Here is a 14,072-nt window from a genome sequence, read left to right as displayed (position 1 = left end):
ATTTGCTATACTGTTGAAGCTGGCTGTCAGCAACTGGCCATGCATTGTCATTTCTGCTTAAAACAGATAGGAGTGGCACATGAGACAGGAGACTTAGTACCAAAATAGTCAGTGCAATCTTCCTGTAGCTCAGCTTTTCTATTTTTTAGATTTTTAGCAGATTCTTCCAGAGTGTTTACCAGGTCAGCCAGTCTTTTTTAATTTTCTGAAAAACTAGTTGTACAGATTTTACATAGGCTCTTCCTTTTCTAAAGAAAAACAATAAAAATAAATACATTAAAGAAAATGTCTTTTTTTTAAGCTTAGAATTTATTAATAATAGCATGATTTAAAAAATGAATAAATTGAGAAAATATAATTTTTCACATTTTCTTACTAAGCTTACATGAAAGAGCAGCTAAAACACTCCCAGTAAAAAGTATTAACATTTTAAAATAATCAAATATGCTTTCCAATATGTACTTCTGTTGCTTGCTTTCTTCTAGCTGGTAGCTGTGGCCAATTAAAAACATGAGTCCGTTTATTTTTTATTACTCATAATTAGCATTTTTATGTTCCCTATAGTCACTGAACTTTCATAGCAGTTTCCGGGTGATTTAAAAAAATATTTGTAATTTATTGGTTCATACTGCTTTTTAGAAATTCTTTGGGCATTTTGAGATGCTGGCAAAGGAGCTTATTTACTGCTCTCTTGAGAAGAAGGACTTCTCTTACCCTGTCCTATATTTCTACGCCCTGTGTATCAAAAGCTGCTAAACAGGGAAATAAAAGGAAGTAAGGACCCCCAAGAAAATCAGGCAGAGCAGAGATGAAATGTCCCGTGTTCCTTTCCCACGATTGCAGGAAACAAGATATAACAAGGAACAGGGAGGATGTCAGGGAGGTGGCCTATAATCCATGAAAATTTGTTGCAAATCAACTGGACAACTGAAGAGGCTCTTGGTGTGGGAAAATGACTAAAATAACTGAAGTCGCTGGAGAAGTACTTGGATACTACGGCTAAGCAGAACAGCAGCGAGCAGGTCCTGAATGTTAGAGGCGTCATAGAATTAAGGGTACAAAAACTGTATCAACGTGGTGGATTACCTGAAGGAAATTAAGTGCCTCTGATGTTCCCCTTGTTGTTTTTTGAAAATAAATATTTGCAGAAAAATATCTGAGTAGAAGAGAAATCTGACTTTTTTTTAATTACAAGAGAAAAAAAGATGAAGTCCACTACTCCTCCTGGATGAGATCCAGAAAAGGCAAAGCTGAAATTCATTTACAAACTTTTGGGTGATAACGTGCCTGTTCTGCAGGATTCTGAATGTCTTTACCCTATTTATAATTAAAGTAGATCTGCACCTTGTAACATCCCCAATTTGTTAGGAAGGCAATTCATAGTGAGTTACCTTTTAGCTGTTACTGTCTGCTTCAGTCCCTTTCAGAATTGCGAAAAAATCCATGTATCTTCCAACTAGCTACCCTATACCAAACAGATTTTTCCTGCAAGAGAAAAATCGAGTCTCTCAAATTTTTTGTACACTTGTGTGTTTATCATATAAATGATAAGCCCAATGCAAAATGCATGTAATCCTTCATGTCATTATAGTATTTCTTGTTTAACTGTCTGCTACCTCCTTTGCTCTAAAAGTGCAGTCTCTTTGTAATACACTTTGGATTTTTTTTTTCTTCAGATTGAGTGATTCAAAGATACTACATGAGGGAGAAGCAATTTATGTGATGTGGTTACATTCTTAAGCTGTAACAATGATAAATTAGTTACATTGCTTTAGGAGTTCGCAGTCATTTTGCTTTGGTATGATTTGAAGAACTGTGTTGTTTTAAACTTGTTTTGTTCTTCACATACCATAGAAACTTAATAGTATGGTTCTGTACAGATTCTTGACTGAATTATGACTAGATTTGCTCCTTAGTCTGGTTTACTGGAGTATATTAATGTACAGATATCAAATATAATTTATTTCCTTGGCAGTGCTGTACATTTGTATTTGATTTATATTTACAAAGCCAAAATCATATAATAAATAATAGAGCCAAACTACTTGCATAGCTTTCTTTTTGATCTTTTTTCTTATCTGCATAAACATTACTGGCAGCTCCGGGGCTGATACCTGTGGTAAATGGATGTTTGACGTTTTGCATTTCTCTACCATCTTATCTGCCTCTTCATCCAGCCACGTAGTCAAGCGTCTCTTCCAGAACATGCTTATTCATAAAAGCTACTGACTGTTGTCAGGATTGAGATGTGAGGGCTGTAGGCAGTGATGAGATGTGAAACTTTGAACACGTATCTTTAAGATATCCATCTACCTGATTTGCTTCTCTACTGAAAAGAGTGTTTATTCGTCTTGGCTATTTTGAAATTAATTTCTTGATTTTTGATGCGACTGAAGCTGAGAATTGAACTGAAACACTGCTTTTCTTAAAATTGAATTATTTAGAATTCATGCCAGAACTTTTGGTTTATGTATTTTTCCCATATGTGGCCTTTTAAAATAATTTCTATAATCCCTGCTATAAAACGCTGGTGCAAGATTATATCTGATTCATGATGATGGAGGGAGGGAAGAACAGCAGGAAGGATGGAGCTTGGAGATTTGTCTTTGCTATTTACAGATCTTGGGCAAGCCCTTTAACCTTTCAAAGCCTCAACTCCCCCTGCTTTAGACTGTGGGCAGGATTTTGAAGTTCTTCGGCAGATACAACAAAAAAAGCCAACTTGTTTAGGGTACTAAGAACTACACTAGAGAAAATGAGTTACTCAGTCATCCAGTCTTAGTGTCTTTTCTTGAAGGGTTATCTATGACCTTTGGAAATTAAATATTTTTCTGGTTTTTGGATAATGCTTCATAACTTAGAGGTAGCTGTGTATCCTATGGCAAGTCCAGTACTGAGCGTACTGGCTAAATACATCCATTTGTGGTTTGAACTGTGGGATTTTGCAATGGAATTGGCTTGTGGACATAAGCTCCTGATACACCGGAGGAGAATAACATTTTCTCTTGGAATTAGCCTGAGTTATCCGATAGAATACTTCTGCCAGTTTCTACCTGTGTCCAGCTCCTGTTACCATCTCCATCATCATGCTGCTTTTGGAGGACAGTCATGCCACGCTGTTTGCACCTCCCCTGTTGTGGGGGAGGTGCCTGAGGAGCACTCACCATCTTATGCCCTGTCCTTGTGAGGTCTCTCCTTCACCAGGAACATGTCAATAAGAGCCTTTTTTTAGCTGTTTGTCTTTATGCTCTTGTGTGGTGGTGGTGGACATCTCACAACCATCTCCTTCCCTCTCAGGCTGGTTTGCACATGTCAGCTTCTGTCCTGGTGTAATTCAAAACCACCATATGCTATTTCCACTGCTTTCTTACAGTGCCATCGTGACATTTGTCACCTTTTGCGTTTAAAATGTTATGATTGAAGGCCATTTTTGCCTTTAACACACTATTTGAAGTATTGAAAAGTTGATAAGCTTTTTAACTAATCCAGAGCTTTGTGGTAGTAATTAAAAAAATGAGTGGTGCTAGTTTTCGTCAGAGCTGAAGGTTACAGGAGGCATAATGTATCAAGAAAATGTGGCACATAATTCTCCTCCTGATTCTTTTGTGAAAATTGAAATATGTATTTTTTTATTAATATCTTTTTTATAATTTTGCTTTCTTTATTAAAAATAAAATTAAAAACACTGTAAATTGAATCCTTCCTTATTTAGGGATGAGGAAAAATGTAATTCCAGGTGCAAACCAGTTAACAATATCACAGCAATGAATATATTTTCACTGGAGGTTTCTATAATGTACGGGAGATTGTGCAGTTATCTAGGATTTGAGGTTTTGAATCATGTTGGAATAAATATTTAATTATTCATGCAAGTGGCACCACTCCAGCAGGGCAGCTCCATAAACGCTTATACAGAACCTAGGTGCATGTTCACAATTGGTAATCACTTTGTGTTGGGTATTTGGCAACAGGGTAATTCAGTTAATGAAATTTAAATGACTTGGGCTTTTTTTAAAAAAAAATCTCAGCATGTTTAGCAGCATTGGTACATACCTACATACCCCTGATATGTGGCCCCAACTCCCACTGTACTAGGATTTACCTCAAGTAGTGGATAACAATTAAAACTCCACCTACCTTTCTGACACTAGCATTTTAATAAGTCTTTAAAATATTCTCTGCCCTCACCGAAGGCAAACCTCAATTCTAAAATGTTACCTTGTTAACAGACTTCTGCCATTCTGTCATGTTGTTTAATGTAGGGACAATAATGTCTGTCCACATTCACCACCTGTAAAGAAAATCTATCGTGGTAGCGTGCTTAGCTCAACATTGCGCATGCACAATATCTGTGTGCAAACACGGCAGATGCTGTTCTTCAATGTTTTGTTATTGTGCAGCACTTCAAAGAGTTCCCTTGTATCACTTCGTGTATCACTTAGTCATAAAAAACCTCTTTGAATATACATTGTGGGAGCCTCAGAAGAGTGTTAACTGTATTCTGCTGCAGTGGTAGCCAGAAGGTCAGGATCTAAAATTAATATATTTGTGAAGAATTCCAATTTTGCATCAAGGTTAATTTTCATGGTTACTACTCAGACTATCATGCTAATTTATGGCTAATATATTACATATTTTTCCGATAAAAACAAGGAAGGCCGTTCCCTTGTCCTCACAGATACAGGCATGCTATCTAAACATTTCTACTTTAGAAATCATTAAATACATTGGTAGATTCTTGGACTCACCTCAAATGTGTACAGAAACTATAAAATTAAGAAAAACTCTTTTGAAATTAACCTACTAGAGATTTTTCAGTGAAATTAATTAACTTTTACTTATATTATCAATATATGCATCTGAAAGCATTTTGAAAAAATAGTTAAGTAATTTATTTCTTTAAGGAAGAAGTTGTGTATTAGCTGAGTTCCAATACAATATTATTCTTCTTTGGAGAACAGTTGAGTGTAATTATCTTTGGATTAATCAGGTTTTGAAGTCTTTTCCAGTGATATGTATAGAGAGGATTAAGAGAGAGATTACCAAAGCATTAAGATTTTTTCTGGTTGTTTTTAAGAAGGAATCCTTGCCTTAAGTCAATTACAAAGCGATTTCCGTGTAAGAAACTGTCAAACAAACTAAAAAAAATAAAATCACCTGTAGCAGGCTTTTTGTGTCCTAGGGCTGGAGAGAGAGATGTGCAAGCAGTGAGGTCCTGTTTTGGTCGTGCACCTTCTTGTTTTCTAACTCTTTCTTTCCTTGTTATGAGGTAAGGCAGAGTTGTCTTTTTCTTTCCCCATTACAAATGTTGAAGTTCCTTTTCTCTGGCTTTTCTTCTGTTAGATGAGCAGCAATAAAGGAGAGGAATAACATCCCTTCTCATATCCTCTGCTACCATTTTTCACTGGGGAATAGTTTTGTTTTTCTTGTGCTCATTTTTCATGGGTATTAACTGGCTCCATAGTGTTCTCCAGTTTGACCTTTATTTTATGTTTTGCTTTGGATTTTGTCAGAATGATGATACAATTTAAATGCAGTTCTGTAAGGTTATTTTAATTGAATGTTTGAGTAACTTTATGTGCCTCTGTAATAGATTAAATTAACTTGATCTGGAGCTTGGAAGGACTGTCCTATGTATGATTTCATAATTAAAAAAATAATTATTAATATAATGTTCTGTTGAACAGATCTCAGATCACAGTTCATTTGCTTTTGGCTTTAGGGAACCAAAGTGCAGCCGCACCCTGAATTCCTGCTGCTGAAGGGTTTCTTTCAAGCATCCTGTTATATCAAAAAATGGTATGTGACATAGTTCCAGCCCTGGGATTCACAAACTAACCTTCTCCTATAGGAATTTGCTTTTGAGTCGTGATTGCTTCTTTTTCTTGCCTCCCTACAGTAGTCCTTGTTTAGTGCTGGACTATATCGCATCAGACAAGCCTATGTGGATATTGTTAAGTAGCTCTGTAATAATATCTCCATTACTTTCATGCCTTCAGGGTTTCTTGCCTGGGTTGTTTTTTTTTTTTTTCATTTTCCTCATTTCAAATTTATTGGAAGGGCTGAAGAATAAAGGGTTGAGAACAGCTTAGACCATGCTCTAGGTTGAGATGAGTTACATTGAGTTAATAACGCAGGGTTCAGGTGTGATCTGTTCACCACTGCTCTCCTTGTTCTTCTGGTACATCTGCATTGATAGTGTCCCAGTGTGGAGCTGTTCAGTGGGACTGTTTTCAGTTTGTCTTTATTTTAGTTGCTTAGAAGAAAGAAAATCTGCTTATCTAAGCCATTTTCTGCTAGCATGTTTGCATCCATGACGGGCTTGCCATTTTCATTATACTTCCAAAGTGGCAAAAGTTTTTATTACAGATCAGTTTTTATTATAGCTGTCCAAGACTCATAACCTTCTTATATCAGGGAAATACCACCCGCTAAGTGACACATCATACTCAAGCAAAAACCGTATACATGAGTCCTAAAACCCACAAAGGCAGAAACAAAGAACAATCTGTCATTTGAGACATCAGGCAAGACTGATTTTTTTTTAAGGTCCATTGTACTTTATTTTGAGATGTAGCTGATTGTAAGAGCAAGCCTCAGCCCTTGCCTATAATTCATTGCTTGTGACAAGTGGAAGAGGAAAGGATCTGCTTTAGGTGAGGTTTGCCCATGGGTCTAGCCAAAACCTAGGTAGAGCCAGCCAAGATGGTTAGCAAAAGGCAATATTTAAGCTGGGTCATAAACCTTGAAAAGGCAGTCATAAATCATAATTAAGGTTTTTTGTTTCCTCAGTGGTGTAACTCCTCAGAGATGGAGACTGAAACTGTTTACCAAAGCCCATTTTTTTTGTCTTTGGAAAAGTGTTTAGGAAACCTGAACCAGGGTTTATTAAGCATATCTGTGGGAGACAAAAGAGGGAATTGTTGGTCTCCAAGCAGCAAGAGGCATTGACGGACTGACTGGTGTGGTCAGAAAGGATATTTAATTTCAAAGGATAAACTACAGGATTCATTTTTTCTTTTTTATCTGAAGTTAAGCTTATCTAGTTTATGCCTTATCTAATTTAACTTACGAGAATTGTAAATTTGGCTGTTAAGCAAACTATTTATTTTGTTTTAATTCCATTTTCTCTTTGTTTTATTAAGTCTTGGTTTTGTTAGGATTACTGTTGTGGGGGTAATTTCACACAGATGTCTTCAAAGACTAAAGAAAATCCATAACTCTTAAAGAGAAGAGCTGAAGGGGAAAAACCCAACTCTGGAACTCCTTTTCATTCCTCCGTGGTCCTACTGGAGGGGTTGGGATTAGTGTTGTATCAGGAAGCTGTCTTGCTGCAGTTGGCAACCATAAGAGAGAACCCCAGAACTGAAGAAGAGATAGAGAGTTAATAGTTTCAGCCTATAAAATGTAAATTTAAAATTTTTCCTATAAAGTGTAAGTCTACTAAATAGTGTAGAGAGGAGCTACAGGTCTTGTCTGTGAGATGACAGGGATGTATTATCTTTGAGAAAGGAAATAGTAAAAAATTAATTTTGAGATATATAGTAATATGAAATAAGAGGAGAAATGATCAGGTTCTGTTGTTTTCTCCTTCTTTTCCAGCTTCATAAAACAAGATGAAGAAAACAGATATTTAAGAGCAGCTTGTAATTTTATAAGATACTGTGTTTTCAGAAAGCATACATTTAGCCTATAGAATTCACCATGGAGGTCATATAGTTAAATATAGTGGTTCAATTTTCAAAAAGGGCTTGATGATATAAAGGCTAGTAACAGTGGCAGGAAAGCATGCTTAGAGAAGGGTAATCAAATCTCATGATTTAAGATATAAGTACATTACCTGGGAGCATCTGGAAAGACCTCGTTCCTCTCTGTCACCTGCAAAGTCTTCTGCAATTAGTAAGGTTCATTGTGGGTATTTGTAGTGTCTAATTTTTTTGAAGCCTTGCTACTAGCAGTCATTAGGTATAGGATAAAGTCTTCTGTATTTCATCATACTGTATCAAACATTTGCACAGAATGTTGCCCTGCTTTTCTGTGCTGCTGTATTGAATGACACCACCATAGTTTGAAACAGAAGAAACTGGTGATGTGGTGGTGCTGCTGGCTGCAAAATCAGAAAATTGCCTGATCCACCATCAAATAGGAGTGAACTGGAACAGTTTTTACTTGTTACTTTGGGATTTAATTCAACTCTTTATTTTGTAAATCAGTTGTTACAGTTTGTGTAAAAAATCCCTGAATTTATAAGCAGTAGTAAGATAAGAACTGAATGCATGGAAGTAGGCAATTGCTTTTGAGATGAAAATGGAATGGTATTTTATGTCTGATTTTTGCTTTAATTTTTTTTTATATCTGAAATTTACTCTAAATAGCAACTACTGAAGTTAAGATATTTTGTTTAAAATGCAGTGAGGAGTATATACAGAGTTGAATCATACATGAGTTCCTCCTTTGTAAGTAAAACCTATAGGGAGGAATGAGGAAAGAGTAACATGTTTTAGTAGGTAGGAGAACATGCTGTTAACCCTTAATAAATCACAGGAAGAGATAAAGACAGCTTCTGAGGCTGAAGGTTTGAATTATAGTGTCAGATGAATCCTAAATGTTTTGAACTGCTTTTCCAGCACCCTCTCTATAGAGGAGTCCTGGAAGGGAGCAGGGTGACTCCTTGGTGGGCTGCTCCCTCGCCCATGGGATGTAGTTCCACATGCAGCTTCGCTGGGAAGTGAGGTTGTACCTGTGGTTTCAACATTTTTCATATTTATTTTACATACCAGTTATAACTTTCTGTGAACTCCATAAAAGTCAAGGTCAAATTGAAGGAATTCTTGTGAAGAAAGGGAGGCATTTATTTTAAGTTGGTGAACAGAGAAACATCAGTATTGAAAATTTCCACTGCTTATAGTTGCAGCTTGTTTTTTTATTGCACTTCTTAAACTGTTTGGAGGTAGTTGCATGCAGTGCATATAGAGATCAACCTCAGAGCAAACAAATGAATTTGATTAGATGAACGCTGAGAAAGCTAGGAGGGTGAGGCGATGGTTCCAGTGGTGACACGGTAGTGAGGATGAAGGCCGCAAAGTTATAAAAACAGATGAAAAATTTGTAGTTCTATTTTAAATGAAGGTACAACTGACCTGAAATAAACAGAACGCCTTGTGACCTAGGAGTCAAAGTCAGCAAAAGTTAGCCTCCTGAAGTAAGTAAGGATATTAATTTTCTTTCTTAGCTCAATTTCTACTTCATCAAGGTATTGTCATAAAACATTGAAGAAAATTCTAGTTACGCTTTTGGAGCTTCATTTTGCCTGGCTAGATAGCTGCATTTATAAAAAATATGCTTCTTGCAAGAAAAATGAAAAAATGTCTTACACTGCAATTTTTTCTTAATTAAAAACTCAATCTGTCAAGAAAAATTAATTCAAAATAGACATTATTCACATTGACAATTAGAATATATATTAAACATTGCCATTAATGAGCCATTTACTAGAATTGCAATGAAATTACTATGGTTATAACTGAACTTTTTCTGGTTTTGTTTTTTTTTGTTGTTGTTTTTTTAAAAAAACCAGTTATTTAAGCCTTTCTCAATGAAAAACACAACTGCATTTCTTGACTTTAAACAGATGGGGTAAATAAGATATCTTCGCTTATTCAAAGATGTCCATATGGAAACTGAAAACATATCGATGAAATTTTGCATCCAAAAAAGGCAAAGTAGCAGAAAACCCAATAATATGGTGGCTAGAGATGTAAGAAATTCTGTCTCAAGCAGGACTTTAAACTAGGTAAGTGTAGGTGTTGGTTAAAAAAGATGGCCTGAGTAGTGTGTGTGATTTAAGTCCAGCCACATGAACTAGTCACCCTAATCTCACTTTATCTTCTGTGGAGAGAAATGGTTAATTTTAGGGCTTCATTCAGCTGACCTATTTGTGATGTCTGCTTCACAACAAGATGAATTGTTGCACTGACCAGATCATGTCGAATGTGAAGGGACCGTAGAGTGATTAGCTCAGAAGTAGCTGTTTGCGTTTAATCCAGTTTTTCCAATCTCTCTCGTGTGCTGGAGGTTACATTAACAAAATAACAGACGTGCTGTAGTACACTGGCTATATAGCTGGAGCTTCTACAGTGTTCACCTACAGTGCCCAAAACTCCAGATGAGGTGAAGGGATTGAGGATACATTTCCACATACATGTCAGTTAAAACTGGTGTGTTTCCACAAACCATCTTGGTACTAATAAACCAATATTTTTCAAAGGAGAGAGCTTTATTAAAAAAATGTTCAGCTTAGTGTTCATTTCTACCCTAGTGTGACTATCTACTTCACTGAAAGGATCATAAAACAGTTGGACTACAAGGAGTACACAAGCGTTCAGCAGCCTTGCCAAAAGTAGAATAAACATTCCTTGATTTGGGGAGATGAAATTTCAAATGTTCTCCTCTGAGCGACCATGCTATGGAAAGAATATCAGTTTGTTTGTCAGTGTTATTTCCTGTTCTCAAGTTGCTTAATATGCTCTCATTTTTGCAACACAGCATGCAGGGAAAAGAATTCTTGGTCTAGTGGCTGTGCTCTTTCTTTACATCAGAAGTCTGATATTTTCAGAAGACTAAAACCCCAACAAATACAGAGTTACGGGTTGAAAATGCCTAGGTGAACATTTCAGCAGGTTGATGCAAAAAATGGTTTTTGCCTTTAAAAAGGGTTTTCATGTTTCCTTGTTTGCTGGCTCTAGCTAGCAGGAGGCACTGCTGTGCAAAAGGGGGTTTTAATGAAGCTTGTGCTTTTTCATTTGAAAACCAGATTTTCAGCCTTCCCAGCACATTTTGGGGGTAAATAGCTGCTTTCTTCTCTGAACAGGTTAGGTAACTTGTTGGGCACCTTTTTTTCTCAAGTAATTATACTTTAGGGGCCCTGTGTTACAATTTCTGCCTTGAATTGTTTTTATAGAGCAACCGGCAGCGCTGCTGAATGGGGTTTCTTGGTGCTTTCCATTCTCTGTTCTCTCCTCAAATGCTTATGCTTTTGTTAAAATGCTGCCTGTTTGGCTGTTACCTACCATAAACAAAAGTTATATGTTGTCATGCGTTGGACTTTTTGCCTAATACTTAATTTATTTTTCTGTGTGGAAAGTGCTAGTAAGAAAATGCTGTAGTTGTTTAACCTGCGTGAAATAGTTGAAAGACCATCTGTAATGTGATTATTAAATATATTCAAAACAGGAAGCACAAAGGAGGGGAAGAGAAATGGAAGTGCAAATGTAACTGCTTTTTTTTTTTTGTCATCCTCTTGTGGTATTATGTAGATCCCCAGCCAGATGGCTACTGGCTATAAGCTGTGTGTGGATTCACAGGATGTTAACTCCTCTGTTGGTTTCCCATCTGTCATAAACTCAGAAGCTGCAATCCAGAGACTGACATGTTAGCATCTTCTTTAGCACACCGAAACAGTTATGCTTGAAGGCTGCAGAAAGAGCATGAACCCTAACGAAGGCAGGCTAGTGTCTCGTTTAGCAACCATGCTGCTAGACTGGGGAGTAAGATTTCTTGTGGTCAGTTTTAAATAGTGCTTTGAACTGCAGGTGACCACTGTGGCTGCAGCCTCGGACTAACACTGCCTGAAAAGTCTCCCCAAAAGGAGCTTTTAGTGTTGTTGGAGCTCAGCAAAGACTCTAAACTCACAAATGGTTTTGGTAGGAAATCTCATGTCTGAAAATAAAATAGCAGACTATCTTCAACAGAAAGAAGGTGGTAAGAGTCAGAATCAGCACTGGAAGAATAGAGGTGAAATGGCTAAAAACAATACTATGATCTTTCTTTGCTTTAAAATTACCAGTTCAGTATATGTCATCACTTCAACAGACACATTCTGTTTCTGTTAATGGAGGTGAAAACAGTGAAAAAAATCTCAGGTTTCATGGTATAGGGTAGAGCAAGGTGTTCATCACTTTGACTGTGGGCACCCACTGGGGCCTTGGCATCACTGAAACAAAGAAACCTTGCTCCTTGAAGTAAAAGAAGCTCTCAGTCTCCCTTTATGTCATGTCTTGTTCAAGAAAGCAGAGTGAAAAATTAAGATAAACCTTTATGAAACAGGCGTGAACAAGTGAAATAGAAATAGGGGCTAAGCACACTCTAAACTGTTTTAGAATTAACTTTAGCAGGTAAGTGTATGAAAAATATGTATGTAAGCCTGTAAGGAAATCACTACTGTTATGATGTCTTCACAAATTTTGACTTGGTTTTTGTAATTAATGGATTTTATTTATGTGAGAATAAAAGTTACACCCCTGTGAAAAACTAACCACTTTCCTAAGGAGTAGCTGTCTGAAATGGAGCAATCTTGTAACCCAGCTTCAGAAACACTGTCATGAACAAATTAACCTCTCCGTTTCCACTTTGGGTTTGGTTCTGTAGGACCGGGAGCAGCTTAAGAGGGTGATGAAGTGCTACTATGCTTCAGGTGGTTTCTAGTGCTTGGTGAAGTAGCCCAAGTTAAACACCTCATTCAGCATTAGGCATCACAACTGAAGTTGTCCCAGGCAGGTGCTTCAGCAGCAGAGTGGGATCCAGGTCTTCTGCCTAGGTTGAAAGAACACCACATGTCAAAATAAGATATTAATTGGAAAGACTGCCAGAACTCTAGCATTTTTTTTTCTCCTCTGTTTGCTGCAGAACATTATGTTGCAAGTCCAAGCTTCAAGTCAACAGGCTTGCCCTTTGTTATAACACCATAATGTTATGATACTCTCACAGTTCATTTTCCTTGGGTTAAGCAGAAGAGATTTTCGCAGAAATCACAGTAGAAAGCTGTATTTCGTGAATGACATTTTCTGAAATTTATGTTAGGTTGATGGTACGATTGGTTAATTTTGCTGGGCTTTAGTTTCTGTTGGTAGCCACAGGGATGTCACACTATTCAGTTGTGTCCCGCACTTTCATGAATTTCCCTCACCCTGTAGGGCTAAGTCTCGGTGTCAGAGCTCTGGCTCATTCATCCACATTCAGGTTAAAGGAGTAAAATTAAAAAAAAACAAAACAGCCAAATATTGGCAGTGGAATAACTGAAATAATCTGAAAAATGAAGTTCTGCTTCAGCTGACAAAATTATTAATCCTGTGTTTCTGTGTCTGAAGGAAATGGCTGAGAAGAGAACAGTATGGTCCTATTGCCTTTAATAAACCTCAGTCCTAGATAATGGTACAGCAGGAAGAGCTCTTGAGTTTTCAGGAAGTCATTTCCTCCCTAAAGGACCTTTGTAATCTGCTCTATGTTATCACCACCACCATCATCAGTGCTTGAAGAAATAGGTTTCAGATGCACCTGCCATAGGAGAGGCAGAATATAATTTTGCAAGTGAGAAGTACTGTAATCTCACAGAGCTGCAGAGAGCTCTTTCGTCTCTCTGACCTGACGCTCTAGCATATGCCATGGATGTGCATATGAATATAATAGTGAACCATTCGTCAACGTAATAAGTTTCCCATAGAAGTAATACATAAAATGCATACAAAATGCAGGAATCATGCTGATGTGAAATGGATTTTCAGTATCAAAAAAGGGCATCATTTAGTTCACCCATAACTAATCCTGGAAAAGCCTTGAGAAGAATTCTCTACATTAAAAAATAAAAACATGTTGTAAGTTGGATTCAGGTGAGAGCAGATGAGAAGAAATAAGAGTTGGAAGCATCTGAAAGTCACAGATAATAGAAAATTTATCAAAAGAGATCACACTGGAGCTCCCATCAAGATCTTTGAAAGGAACAGCTCAACAAACTTGAGACTGCAATCCATGATAGCATGTATAGTATTAGGAAAAAAAAAGTCTATGCCAGAAAAGCCCATTTGCCAACCTCCCCCACACCATCAGCCACACCAAGAGCTAGTGAGCAAATGAAGTCATATATTCCTCCTGTCCTCACTCCTGTCTCTTTCAGACAACTTATAGGAAGGAAATGCTAACCTGCAATGGTAAGGCAAAGTTTTCTTGATGTCAGCTGCTACCAGGTTTGCTGAGAAACTGGTGTTATCTGAAGTAATGGCAACATATTTTCATCACCT

At 37.1% G+C, this 14,072-nt stretch overlaps 1 protein-coding gene across 5 annotated transcripts in view; it reads left to right on the top strand.

Moving 5' to 3' along the window:
* Positions 1 to 14,072, top strand: part of ZMYND11 (zinc finger MYND-type containing 11) — a 106,875-nt gene that overhangs the window by 21,212 nt on the left and 71,591 nt on the right. The window contains exon 2 of one of the 5 annotated variants that reach the window (XM_064445004.1): positions 5,723 to 5,799. The exons of the other annotated variants lie outside the window; for them this stretch is intronic. The gene's annotated coding sequence lies outside the window, so the exon portion shown is untranslated. The remainder of the gene's footprint in view (positions 1 to 5,722; positions 5,800 to 14,072) is intronic. 5 annotated transcript variants of the gene reach the window in all.

This window comes from Phalacrocorax carbo, chromosome 2 (assembly GCF_963921805.1).
Source record: "Phalacrocorax carbo chromosome 2, bPhaCar2.1, whole genome shotgun sequence".
Lineage (NCBI taxonomy): Eukaryota > Metazoa > Chordata > Aves > Suliformes > Phalacrocoracidae > Phalacrocorax > Phalacrocorax carbo.
This window is presented reverse-complemented; position numbering and strand designations above follow the sequence as displayed.